This window comes from Anomaloglossus baeobatrachus, chromosome 4 (assembly GCF_048569485.1).
Source record: "Anomaloglossus baeobatrachus isolate aAnoBae1 chromosome 4, aAnoBae1.hap1, whole genome shotgun sequence".
NCBI classification, from domain to species: Eukaryota; Metazoa; Chordata; class Amphibia; order Anura; family Aromobatidae; genus Anomaloglossus; species Anomaloglossus baeobatrachus.
Window position 1 is genome coordinate 341909051 of NC_134356.1, and position 12902 is coordinate 341921952.

Sequence of the window (12902 nt, forward strand, 5' to 3'; positions counted from 1 at the left end):
GTGTAGCTGTTAAAATCTGTTTTCACGGACCTGAATGTCACCTATGGCTCTGACCCTGCCGGTATTAGCCCTTACAAGGGCTGAAAGAAACTTCTATCCCTATTCTGTATAGCGCTGTGTATAGAGCGTACACAGCAGTATCGGAGACAGGAGCTACGCCAGCGATGACTGACACCAAGACGCAGAAGGCAGATAATGGCGTGCTGGAGGAAAATGTCCGTTTTTATAATGCAGGGACATGTGACATGGACATCCTATCACACATGCCGTTGCTTCTCTGGCTAAAAGTCCACTTAGCTGTGTGTGTGTCTGGGATTGGCTGACATGCTGGCCCACCCCACTACACGCGTGCGCTTAAGGAAGGAAGACAAGGAAAAAAAAAAATGGCGATCGCCATTATCCAAACAGCAGTGATCTGAATGCGCTGTTCCCGCACACTATACGCTGAAATTTCATAATAGTGTGAGTCACAGAGTGACCGTTCTCGAACGTATCTAGAACTATCAAGCTTTAGCAAAAAGCTCGAGTTCTAGTTCGATCTAGAACAGCCCCCAAAATCACTCGAGCCGCGAACTGGAGAACCTTGAACCGCAAACCGCGCTCAACTCTACTAATAATCCAGCATAGAAAAACTAATGTTATGGGATCCTCTGGTGAGTTGCATTCTATAAACTATAGGTCTGAATGATTGTCACGATGTGACTGTAGGATCGTGAGGGACAGGGGACTCCTATACTGTCCCTCCCACAGGGGGACACTAGGCTATTCCTGTCCTCAGGGTTACACCTAAGGGTGTAAATGCATGAGTCTCGTGCCTGTCTTTACTCCTGACCAGAGCTAATCTTTCCCCCGCAGGGAATGAAGGGGTAGGTGTGTGATGGAAACACAGATTTAGATAGACAGGGAACACAGAAACTCAGACACACTGCAAACTCACAGCAATAAACAGTAAGAAACTAAGGATAAAAGGAAGAGAAGTAAGGCAGCAACAAAAGGACAACAGTAGTTAACACTACAACCGCTCACAACAATAATGCACAGCAACCACCAGTAAATCAAGATCAAACCACCTATACAGACCAGTACATACAGGCTATAGCTGGCAATAATGGAACTGTCCAGCCAGCATATATAGGAAGCAAATAAAAATTACTGGTTGTCTCATAGCATGTGTCTAAAAGGAGATTAACAAATAGAAAATCAAAGAATAACTCTTGCTAGCCTGCCTATGAACTACAAGTTTGTGATGCAGTACCTGAGTCTCACTGCGTTGATCACAGACATCAGATAATTTAGAAAGCGAAAGCAGAGTACAAGAATCTGGAGTTTCCACAGATCCTGATGCTGCCATGACAGTTGGCAAAGCTTGCAAAAACTTCCTTGTGATATAGTGAGTAGTGGGGCAATTAATCCAAACCTTTAATATAATTTTATTAAAATCATAAAAAGTCATAAAGTCATAAAAATGGGTAGATTAAAAAGGCAATATAGCATAATTATAACTCAATGCACTTCTGCTGGCATAGATGAATAATTTCCTGGACAAAAAAATCCCCAAGGAAGTCAAATATCTATGACGCTCAGTAACTTCCATCAATTATCTGGAGCTAAATGGTTTTCCAAACTTGACTTGAGATAGGAATATAACATTGTCAGGGTGATGAATGGAAGATCAAAATTAGTATGCCAGAAGGTCATTTTGAAAATTTGGTGATACCGTTCAGGTAAACCAATGCTCCAGCAGTTTTTTAAGTTTCATAAATTATATTTTTTGCTTTTTTTTACTAAATTTGTGGTAATATATCTGTTTGACAAATTGATTTACTCCTGCATTCAGGAGAAGCATCGTTAGTAGGGATTATCGAATACCTCAAATATTCAGCTTCATGAATATTTGCAGAATAGGTCGCCGCTATTCGTCTATTCGCGAATAATCGATGCACAATGTAAGGCTATGGGAAACCCAAATAACGACTATTCAGAACTATTCGGTCTTTCCATAGACTTAGATTGAGCATCGAATATTCGCGTAGCGGCGACCTATTCATCGGATATTCGCGAAGCCGACTATTTCAGGTATTCAATCATTCCTAATTATTAGAATATCAGACAGGTTCTCCAGTTTCTACGTGACAGTGATTCATTTGCTATGCTAGAGACATGTCAATTTGAAACACACAGGTCCAATTCTTACAACATTTGGTTTCTGTATGGTGTTTCAGATGTACTATATTAAGGTGCCAGCAATCGTTGACTGGGTTCAGCCAATTAACCTGAATGCATTGCAGAGTTTCTTGGCTTTGCAAATTTTGATCAGAAGTTTATTCAGAATTTTTCGGTCATAGCCATTGCTTTAACTGATATGACTAAAAAGGGAACAGATTTTTCTTCTTTGTCAGCTGAAGTGGTAACTGGTAAGTGCTTTTTTGGCTCTAAGGACAGCTTTCTCTAAGGCAACATCCTTCTGCATTTTACTCCAAAAAATTCATGCAAGCAAAATTGAATTATGATATAGGGGAACCAAGTACTTCTGACGGTTATAAGAGCCTTTGAGGAATGGAGAAATTGGTTGAAAGGGGCAAAACATAAGATGACTGTCTTTACCGATCATAAATGCCTATTGAATGTTGATGCTGCTAAGTACTTAAACAACAGACAGGCTGGGTGGAGCCTTTTTTCTTTTTTGCTCAGTTTGTTTTTGTCATTACTTATCTCCCTGATCTAAGAATGCCAAGGCTGATGTTTTGTCCTGTAGATTTGTCCCAGAGTTGAGGGACAGAAATCCAGTCAAAATTCTTACTGAGGGGGTAGTGGTTGGTGCTCCTGGGGTAGATCTCAGGCAGTGCATTCAGGATGCTCAGGATAAGGGTCCAAAAGGTATACCCATAAATAGATGTTACTTAACACTCTGTTTATATGTACATCAGCTTAATGGAGTGCATGATTCCATTTTAGCTGGGCATCCGGATTCTTTTGCTACTTGAATATCTTTTTCTAGGTTCTTTTGGTGGCAGAATGCTTATAGGGACATTGAGAAGAATGTCAATAGATGCAGAGTCTGTGCCAGGTCTAAAGCCTATTGTCAAGCTTCAGCAGGTTATTTCTTGCTGAATGATCTTCCATAACAGCCTTCGTCCCATCACCGACTTGCCTAATTCTGGCAGTGACACAGTCTTGTGGGTGGTGGTGGACTGTTTTAGTAAAACGGTTCATTTTGTAACACTTCAAAAGTTGCCAACTTCTAAGAGCTTGGCAACATTCTTAATTTCTCAGATTGTAAAATTTTATGGTGCTCCCAAAAACATTATTTTTCATAGAGAATAGGGATGGGAGAATCCAAACTGAAATGAACTTTCAGTCATATTGAACACCTAGTGTCAGTGCTCAAACTCAAACGGAATGCCGTGGTCGAGTTTCGAGTTTGGATGTTGTTCGTATATTCAATATAGTTTGTTGAAAGGCTGCAGCACAGCCAATCAACAAGCTTTTCAGCTGTGGGCACTTCCAAATCCGTCACAACCATGCTGATTACTTGATTACTGGCATGGCTGTGATTGGCCAGTGGCATACTGTCCTCTGGATGTTGACAAAAGCAAAGTCCCCCTCTACATATTGTACACTTGCACCCTTTAGTGCCTTTAGTGTGACACTAAAGGTTGTTTTACCCTTGTTTAATAAATAAATAATTTTAAAAAAATGGCATGAAGTCCCCCTTTTTTGATTACCAGCCAAGGTAAAACAGACAGCTGTGGGCTGGTTTTATCAGGCCCAGAAAGTCCATGGTTATTTGCCTTTCTTAGCCTAAAAATAGCAGCCAGAAGCTGCCCCGGAAGTGTCGCATCTATTAGATGTGCCAATTCTGCCGTTTCTCTCCGGCTCTTCTCGCTTGTCCTAGTGCTGTGGCAAAGTTATATCTTTGTGGTTGATGTCAGCTGTGAATTGCTATGTGACTTCAAGCCTAGGGGATAGTAATATAAAGCTGTCTATAAGACACCTCCATTACTAATCCAATATGTGTAACATAAAAAAGCACACACAAGAAAATAGTTTATTTGAATAAAGACTACCCCCCACTCCCTTGTTCATTAATTTATTAATTTTAAAAGATCCTCGAAGTTTTCACATCCAATAGTGTAATGACCCGCAATGTCCATTGAATCCTATGAAGCCTTGTTCTCAGAATGAGGCTTTATATATCACTTTTAGTCAGCAGCAGGCATGGAATTATGGGTCTGCCACTGACTGTGAGTGACCTATGGAGCCTCATTCTGAGAGCGAGGTTTCATAGAACTTGATGGACGTCATGGGTCATTACACCTTTGGATTACATCAGAACATCTACACTTTTTTAAAATTAATAAACTGGTGAATGAGGGAGTGTGGGTGAGTAATTATTCACTATTGAATTACATCAGAACTTTGAGGATTTTTAAAAATTAATAATTTTATTTGCTGAACAAAGAAATGTAGGCAACTTTATTAAAATAAACTTTTTTTTCCTGTATATGTTTTCTTTTTACTTACTGGGTTAGTAATGGAGGTGTCTGACTGATGCCTATCAATTACTAACCCCTGTCAGCTGTCATCAACCCCCAAAATATTACACCGATTGCCACCGAAACAGAGCAATAGAGAAGAGCAAGGCAAAGCACCAGAACTGGCACATCTAATGAATTCTCCACTTCTGGGGTGCCTGTGAACTGCTATTTTTAGGCTTGGAAGAGCCAAATAGCATGATCCTTCATAGCCTGATAATACCAGACCCAAGCTATCTGCTTTACTTTTGCTCGTTGTCAAAAATAGATGTGGCCCCATGCAGTTGTTTTATTTTTTTTACAAATAAATAATTAAAATAAACAGAATGGGATTCCTTCTATTTTTGATAACTAGCCACGATAAAGCAGACGGCTGAGATTTCTGCTTTACCTTGGGAGGTTTTCAAAAATAGGGGGACGCCACACCATTTTTTAAAATTATTTATTTATTCCCTATCCACATTTGTTTGCAGGGTAATTGTCCTGATCTCTAACCTCCCCTTTGCTTGATGATGCAGCACCCTAGCTCTTGCTATGAACATTTTATGGATCCTCATTGATTTACCAATTTTTGCCATTTTTTTTTACTTTTAACTAAAGTTCAGCCAAAACCAGGATATGCAAACATCCACAAGTTCTCTCATCCATAATAGAGGTGCTCAATTTTTGGCTATCTTTTGGCATAGTTTTTGCTCCAGATTAGGTATGAGGCTATCTTCTCAAGACTAATGGGCAAATGGAAAGAATGAACCAAGAAGTAGAGAAGTATTTGAGATGTTTTGTTTTCACTAATCAGGAAGACTGGGTGGAGTGTCTGCATCTTGCTGAGTTTGCTCTAAATAATCATTCCTCTATGGTTAAAGGGATTTCATCTTTTTTTGCTGTGGGGGTTTTCACTCAGTTATTGAAAACTTTTCAGTGCTACATTCCTCCATACCAGAGGAGGAGCGATTTTACACCTGATCAATGTCTTGGTCTTGGAGGAGGTCAAAAGGTTTTCTTTTTTTTAACTAGTGAACTGGCCAAAAGAGGTGCTAACTGCAGATGTAAGAAGGTTCCTGTCTTTAGGGTGGGGTGTTTTCAGTGGTTGTCTTCGAAGAAACTATGCTTAAAAGTCATGTCTAGGAAGTTTGCACCAACATTTGTAGGTTCTTATAAAATTTTATAATTGTTTCCATTCTTCCCTTTTAAAAACATTTGGTTCTCAAATTGAGGTAGTTTCAGAAGGGGATCAGGTGTATGAGGTAGAGTGAGTTCTTGGTTCCAGGCGGATCAGGCACTGTATTTAAGTGGAAAGGTTATTGTCCTGAAAATAACTCCTGGCTTTAATCTGAGGAACTTCCTGTAGATTGCCCTGTGAAGGAGTTCCATAAGCGATGTCAGATGGTAGGGGCTTCTGATATTCCAGTGGCCCCTTGTAAAAGGGGTGGTACTGTAATGGCTCTATTTGTGAATTCGATCTGGTAATCTTTTACTGCGTGGTCAGTTCCTCTGCCTGCTGGACTGTTGCCTTTTCTTCCATGTCCAAATGTTGATGGTTCCAATTGTCTTTCTTCTCCCTTCCTGGTTCGCTTCTCTCCAAGAGATTCCCATTTTCCTGTTTTGGTCTGCCATATCCCATTCTGGTTTTTGTTTTCTATGTTCACCTTTCACAGCACATTGTTGCTGGCTATACCTCTACGTGGATTTGTGTTTAGGAGTTCCAGCCTTTTAGCTTAATGGTTTACCTTATTAGGTAAACACCAATTTAGTTCCTCTAGTGTGTCAGTTTGTTTCCTTCCCAGAACCTTTTCCTTTCACTAGGTTTTTGGAAAATTTTACTTGAGCTGCTTTCCTTAGCTTTTCCTCTCTATCTTATATGAACATGTTTTTATTTTCTCACTATTATTATTATTATTTATTTATAGAGCACCATTGATTCCATGGTGCTGTACATGAGAAGGGGGTTACATACAGAATACATATACAAGTTACAGAAGGCAGACTAGTACAGAGGGAAGAGGGCCCTGCCCTTGCGGGCTTACATTCTATAGGATTTTGGGGAGGAGACAGTAGGTGGAGTGTAGGTCGGGCGGCAGCTCCGCACGGTGGTCGGGTGGCAGCTCCGCACGGTGGTCGGGCAACAGCTTCGCACGGTGGTCAGGCGACAGCTCTGCACGGTGGTCGGGTGACAGCTCCGCACGGTGATGAAGCAGTTAGGTCATTGTAGATTATAGGCATTTCTGAACAGATGAGTTTTCAGGTTCCATTTGAAGCTTGCAAGGGTAGCAGATAGTCTGATGTGTTGAGGCAGTGAGTTCCAGAAGACTGGGGATGCTCGGGAGAAGTCTTGGAGTCGGTTGCATGAGGAGCAAATGAGAGTGGAGGAGAGAAGGAGATCTTGGAAGGACCGGAGGTGGTGTGTTGGGGTGTAGTGGGAGATTAGTTCAGAGATATACGGTGGAGACAGATTATGCACAGCTTTGTAGGTCAGTGTTAGTAGTTTGAATTGGATACGGTGGAAGATTGGGAGCCAGTGGAGGGACTTGCAGAGAGGAGAAGCGGGGTGGTATTGTGGAGAGAGGTAGAACAGTTGGGCAGCAGAATTAAGGATGGACTGGAGAGGGGCGAGCGTGTTAGCAGGGAGGCCACAGAGGAGGATGTTACAGTATTCGAGGCGAGAGATTATTAGGGCATGCACTAACATTTTTGTAGATTATGAAATGAGGAAAGGACGGATTCTAGAAATATTTTTGAGTTGAAGACGGCAGGAGGTAGCGAGGGATTGGATTTGTGGTATGAAGGACAAGGCAATGTCAAGGTCACTCCTAGGCACCGAACTTTGGGTATTGGCGAGAGCATGGTGTTATTTATTGTAATAGATAGATCAGGTGGAGACTACAGGTGAGCTGGAGGAAAGATGATTCGTTCAGTTTTGGCCACATTGAGCTTTAGGACGTGAGAGGAAAAAAAGGAGGATATAGCAGATAGACACTTCGGGATTCTGGACAGCAGAGATGTGACATCAGGGCCAGAGAGGTAGATTTGAGTGTCATCGGCATATAGGTGGTACTGGAAGCCATGGGATTTTATGAGTTGTCCCAGGCCAAATGTATAGATAGAAAAAAGTAAGGGTCCCAGAGCTTTGAGGGACGCCAACAGAGAGAGGCCGGGATGAAGAGGTTGTGTGGGAGTGGGAGACACTAAAAGTGCGGTTGGAAAGGTATGAAGAGATCCAAGAGAGGGCAAGATCTCTGACACCAAGGGAAGAGAGGATCTGCAATAGGAGGGAGTGGTTAACATTATCAAAGGCTGAGGACAAGTCTAGAAGTAGGAGTATATAGAAGTGTTTGTTAGCTTTGGCAGTAAGCAAGTAATTTGTGATTTTAGTTAGGGCAGTTTCGGTAGAATGATGTGGACGGAAGCCGGACTGTAGGTTGTCAAAGAGAGAGTTAGATGAGAGGTGGGAGGAAAGTTCAGCATGGACATGCTGTTCCAGGAGTTTTGAGCTGAATGGGAGTAGGGATATGGGGCAGTAGCTGTTAGTAGAAGTTGGGTCGAGGGAAGGTTTCTTTAGGATATGTGTGACTGTTGCATGTTTAAAGGAAGAAGGGAAGGTACCAGTCGTTAAAGATAGGTTGAAAAGATGGGTTAAGGCTGGAATAAGGATACTGGTTAGGTTAAGGAGGAGGTGGGATGGGATTGGGTCAAGTGCGCAGGTAGTGAGGTGCGCGTTTGACAGAAGACGTGCAAGCTCTCCTTCGGTGATGGTGGGGAGGAAGTTTATGGGGGAGGGGCAGTGGTCTGTTATATGAGGAGGTTGTGGTGGTTGAGCAGATAAGACTTGCCTTATTTGGTCGATTTTTTCTTTGAAATAAGTGGCAAAGTCTTCTGCAGAAATGAGGGAAGTTGGAGGGGGCAGTGGAGGGTGAAGGAGGGAGTTGAAAGTATTGAATAACTGTTTGGGGTTGTGTGTTAAAGAGGATATGAGGTTTCTGAAGTATTCCTGTTTAGCGGAGGTGAGGGCTGTACGAAATGTGTGAATTGCATGTTTGAATGTGGTGAAATCTTCCTGGGAGTGCGTTTTCTTCCACCGCCGCTCTGCAGCCCTAGACACTTCCTGAAGTTTTTTAGTGAGGCTGTTGTGCCAGGGCTGTCTATTGATTCGTCTCACTCTGCCATGCACAAGGGGAGCAACTGAATCAATAGCTGATGTGAGTGTGGTGTTGTAGAAAATGGTGGCACTGTTTGTGTCATGGAGTGAAGATATGGAGGACAGAGGTAGGATACAGTCAGAGAGGGTGTGCATGTTGAGGTGTGCAAGGTTTCTGCAGGGGTGTGCTAGGTGCTGGACAGGGGGGGCAGGTGAGGAGGACAGGGCTGAAAAGGTCAGTAGATGGTGGTCAGATAGGGGGAGGGGGGAAGTTGTGAGGTCAGAAAGGGAACAGAGACGGGTGAAGATAATGTCTAGTGTGTGTCCATCTTTATGGGTGGCAGAGGTGGACCACCTGCCGTGTGACGTCGCTGTGAGTTTGGAAGCAGCTGATTGGCGGGTTTCAGTGGGGATGTTGAAGTCACCCATGATGATAGTGGGAATGTCAGCAGAGAGAAAGTGTAGAAGCCAGGCAGAGAACTGGTTGATGAAGGCAGTGGTAGGGCCCCGGGGTCTGTATATGACGGCCACTTGGAGGTTGGAGGGAGAATAGATGCGGACAGAGTGTACTTCAAAAGAAGGGAGGACAAGGGAGGGTAGAGGTGGGATTCGGTTAAAGCTGCAGTTGTTAGAAAGAAGGAGACCCACTCCTCCACCCTGTCTATTGCCAGGGCGAGGAGTGTGGGTGAAGTGGAGGGCACTGTAGCATAGTGAAGCAGGGGAGGCAGTGTCAGAGGGTGTCAGCCATGTTCCAGTGAGGCCCAGAAAGAAAAGATTGCTAGAAGTAAAGAGATAATTAATGATGTGCAGTTTATTACAGACAGAACGGGCATTCCAGAGTGCTCCAGAGAAAGGGAGCGATGGAGTAGGTGAGAGGGGAATGGATTTTATATTGGAGAGGTTGCAGTAGTTACTAGTATGTGGGGAGTGATAAAAGGGTGATAAAGATAAAGGGAGGGCAGGTGGGAGAAGGAGAGTGGATGGCTTGTTCTGCGTGATATTAGAACCGATCTGAGGTTTCGGAGCAGGTCAGCAGATGAGAAGGCAGAAGGGAAGGGGAGATGAATATTTGTTTGGAGAATGCTAGGGTGTGGGAATAGCGAAGGAGAGTATGGAGGAGAGGGGCAAGGACTGTGAGGGCATAGTTGAACATGGTTGGAGTAAGGTGTTAAATATGGTTTAAACAAACAAATTGTGACAGTGGAAAATACAGTTAGAGAGAGTTAAATTTACCTTCTGGCCACTTCTGGAACATTTCTGGTATATTTCTGACGCTCCACTTAATAAATCCCACTTATGAAATCACACCATACCATGGTCATATGAGACCTGCACCATCATATTTAGACATCTCTAAAGGCCTAGAGAATGACTCAGGTGTGAGCATAAAGCTGGGTTCACACTAAACGACAGCGACAACGACGTCGCTGTTACGTCACCATTTTCGGTGACGTAACAGCGACCTTGTAAGTCGCTGTTATGATCGCTGCTTAGCTGTCAAACACAGCAGAAGCAGCGATCATAACTTCGCTGTGCTACATGTGCAGAGAGCAGGGAGCCGCGCTTAGCGCTGGCTCCTTGCTCTCCTACAGTACACATCGGGTTAATTAACCCGATGTGTGCTGCAGCTACATGTCACAGTTCAGAGAGCAGGGAGCCGCGCGCACTGCTTAGCGCTGGCTCCTTGCTCTCCTTGCTACAGTATACATCGGGTTAATTACCCGATGCATACTGCAGCCACATGTCACAGTGCAGGAGCCGGCACTGGCAGCAAGAGCGGCGGAGGCTGGTAACCAGCGTAAACATCGGGTAACCAGGGAAAGGTCTTCCCTTGGTTACCCGATGTTTACGCTGGTTACAGCTTACCGCAGCTGCCAGTGCCGGCTCCTGCTCGCTTCATTTCGTCGCTCTCTCGCTGTCACACACAGCGATGTGTGTGTCACAGCGGGAGAGTGACGACCAAAAAATGAAGCTGGACATTCAGCAACGACCGGCGACCTCACAGCAGGGGCCAGGTCGTTGCTGGATGTCACACACAGCGACAGCGACGGGACGTCGCTGCAACGTCACAGAAAATGGTGACGTAGCAGCGACGTCGTTGTCGTTGTCGCTGTGTGTGACACCAGCTTAAGGAAGGGGTCATACTAAGATAGAGCATAGAATCACACCAGGGGTTAATTAGCAGAAGGAAACTAAAAGAAGCATTTGGACTACTTCACATCAAGATGGCTATATACTTAAGATGGGGGAGATATAGACAGGTGTGAACTATGATCAAAGAGTTGTAATAAATATCTAATTCAAAGAGAAGTCAGTTGTTGTAGCGATATGCCATACCAGTAGAAATATAGGTACAGGTTTTTGTATCTTCTGGCAAATCCTCCTCTCCCCTTGTAGGCAGTGTGTTGCAGCCTCTCCTCTGGACCTTCAGGAGCTACAAGAAACCCCTCAATGGGTCAGGTCTGAGGTTGTAGTTTGAACTGTGCAGCTAGGGTCTTTCTATTCTGTACTTGGATGGGTTAGGTACTGGTGCGGCATCTCTCTAGTATTCCCTTTTTCCATTCCCTGTGTGTGAATGTTTACATTCATTACAACTACATAGTAAACTGGTATCTTCTTCCAAGGAAACATTTAATCATAGAAAGGCTGTGTGGTATTTTCCAACTGTATGCAAACTATGACTTGTAAAGAAATGGGTAACTGCAGGAAAGCAATGATTTGTAGGCAAAATGGAGAATTGCTTGAACAGATGCATTACGTTGATTGCAGTTGACAACTATGAACAGGATTGAGGAGTTTGTGAGGAGTTGGTAACTTACATGCTAAGCTGTAGGTGTGGACAATATCTAGTAAGCTGGACTGAGCTTGAAAATAACACTGACTGTAAAGGTCCAGTCACACTAAGCAACTTACCAGCGATCCCAACAACGATAGGGATCGCTGGTAAGTTGCTAGGAGGTTGCTGGTGAGATGTCACACTGCGATGCTCCAGCGATCCCACCAGCAACCTGACCTGGCAGGGATCGCTGGAGCGTGGCTACACGAGTTGCTGGTGAGCTCACCAGCAACCAGTGTCCAGCCACACGTGCAGAGAGCAGGGAGCAGCGCACACTGAGCGCTGGCTCCCTGCTCTCCTAGTTACAGCACACATCGGGTTAATTACCCGATGTGTGCTGCAGCTAAATGTGCACAGAGCAGGGAGCAGCGCACACTGCTTAGCGCTGGCTCCTTGCTTTACTAGCTACAGCACACATCGGGTTAATTAACCCGATGTGTCCTGCAGCTACATGTGCACAGAGCAGGAGCCGGCACTGACAGTGAGAGCGGCTGAGGCTGGTAACAAAGGTAAATATCGGGTAACCAAGGACAGGGCTTCTTGGTTACCCGATGTTTACTGTGGTTACCAGCCTCCGCAGAAGCCGGCTCCTGCTGCCTGCACATTTAGTTGTTGCTGTCTCGCTGTCACACACAGCGATCTGTGCTTCACAGCAGGACAGCAACAACTAAAAAATAGCCCAGGACATTCAGCAACAACCAACGACCTCACAGCAGGGGCCAGGTTGTTGCTGGATGTCACACACAGCAACATTGCTAGCAACGTCACAAAAGTTGTTCGTTAGCAGCGATGTTGCTAGCGATGTTGCTTAGTGTGACGGGGCCTTAACATATGAGCCAGAAGTAGCAGAGGTGTATGATTAGACATTTGGCTCGAGCTTAGCCAAGTGAAGAAGAAGCAAACTAACAAAAAACTCAAAGTAATTGTGAAAAATGATAACACCCAAGCCCCTTACCTCTGCCTGAATCAGCCATAAAGGGCATAAGTTTGCTTAGATACCTGAGAAGCTGGGCATGGACTACTGCAAAGGGAGGTGGCTATAGAAGATGGGAGCAAGGGCAAGTGTGGTATCCCACAAAATGGCCATCTCCATGGGATATCAGAAATATAGATATTTCACACAAATGTAATTTTCTATGCATATTGTATATTGTATACTGTAGGATATTGTGAAAACCTGCTGACAGGCAGCACTCAGAGGGTCAAGTTTCCCCTGTGCAGTCAGCCAATGACTGCAGTGGTATGAGTCCCATGCAAGGGGTGGAGCTAACTACGACTACGCGTGGAAGGATAGGGTCGGTTGGGGTACAACAGTTGTGAGGAAAAGGAGAGAATTGACATCCTCCATTTTGTGAGGATTTTCAAACAGATCTGGAGAAGAAAAGCTTCCCCTCAGAGG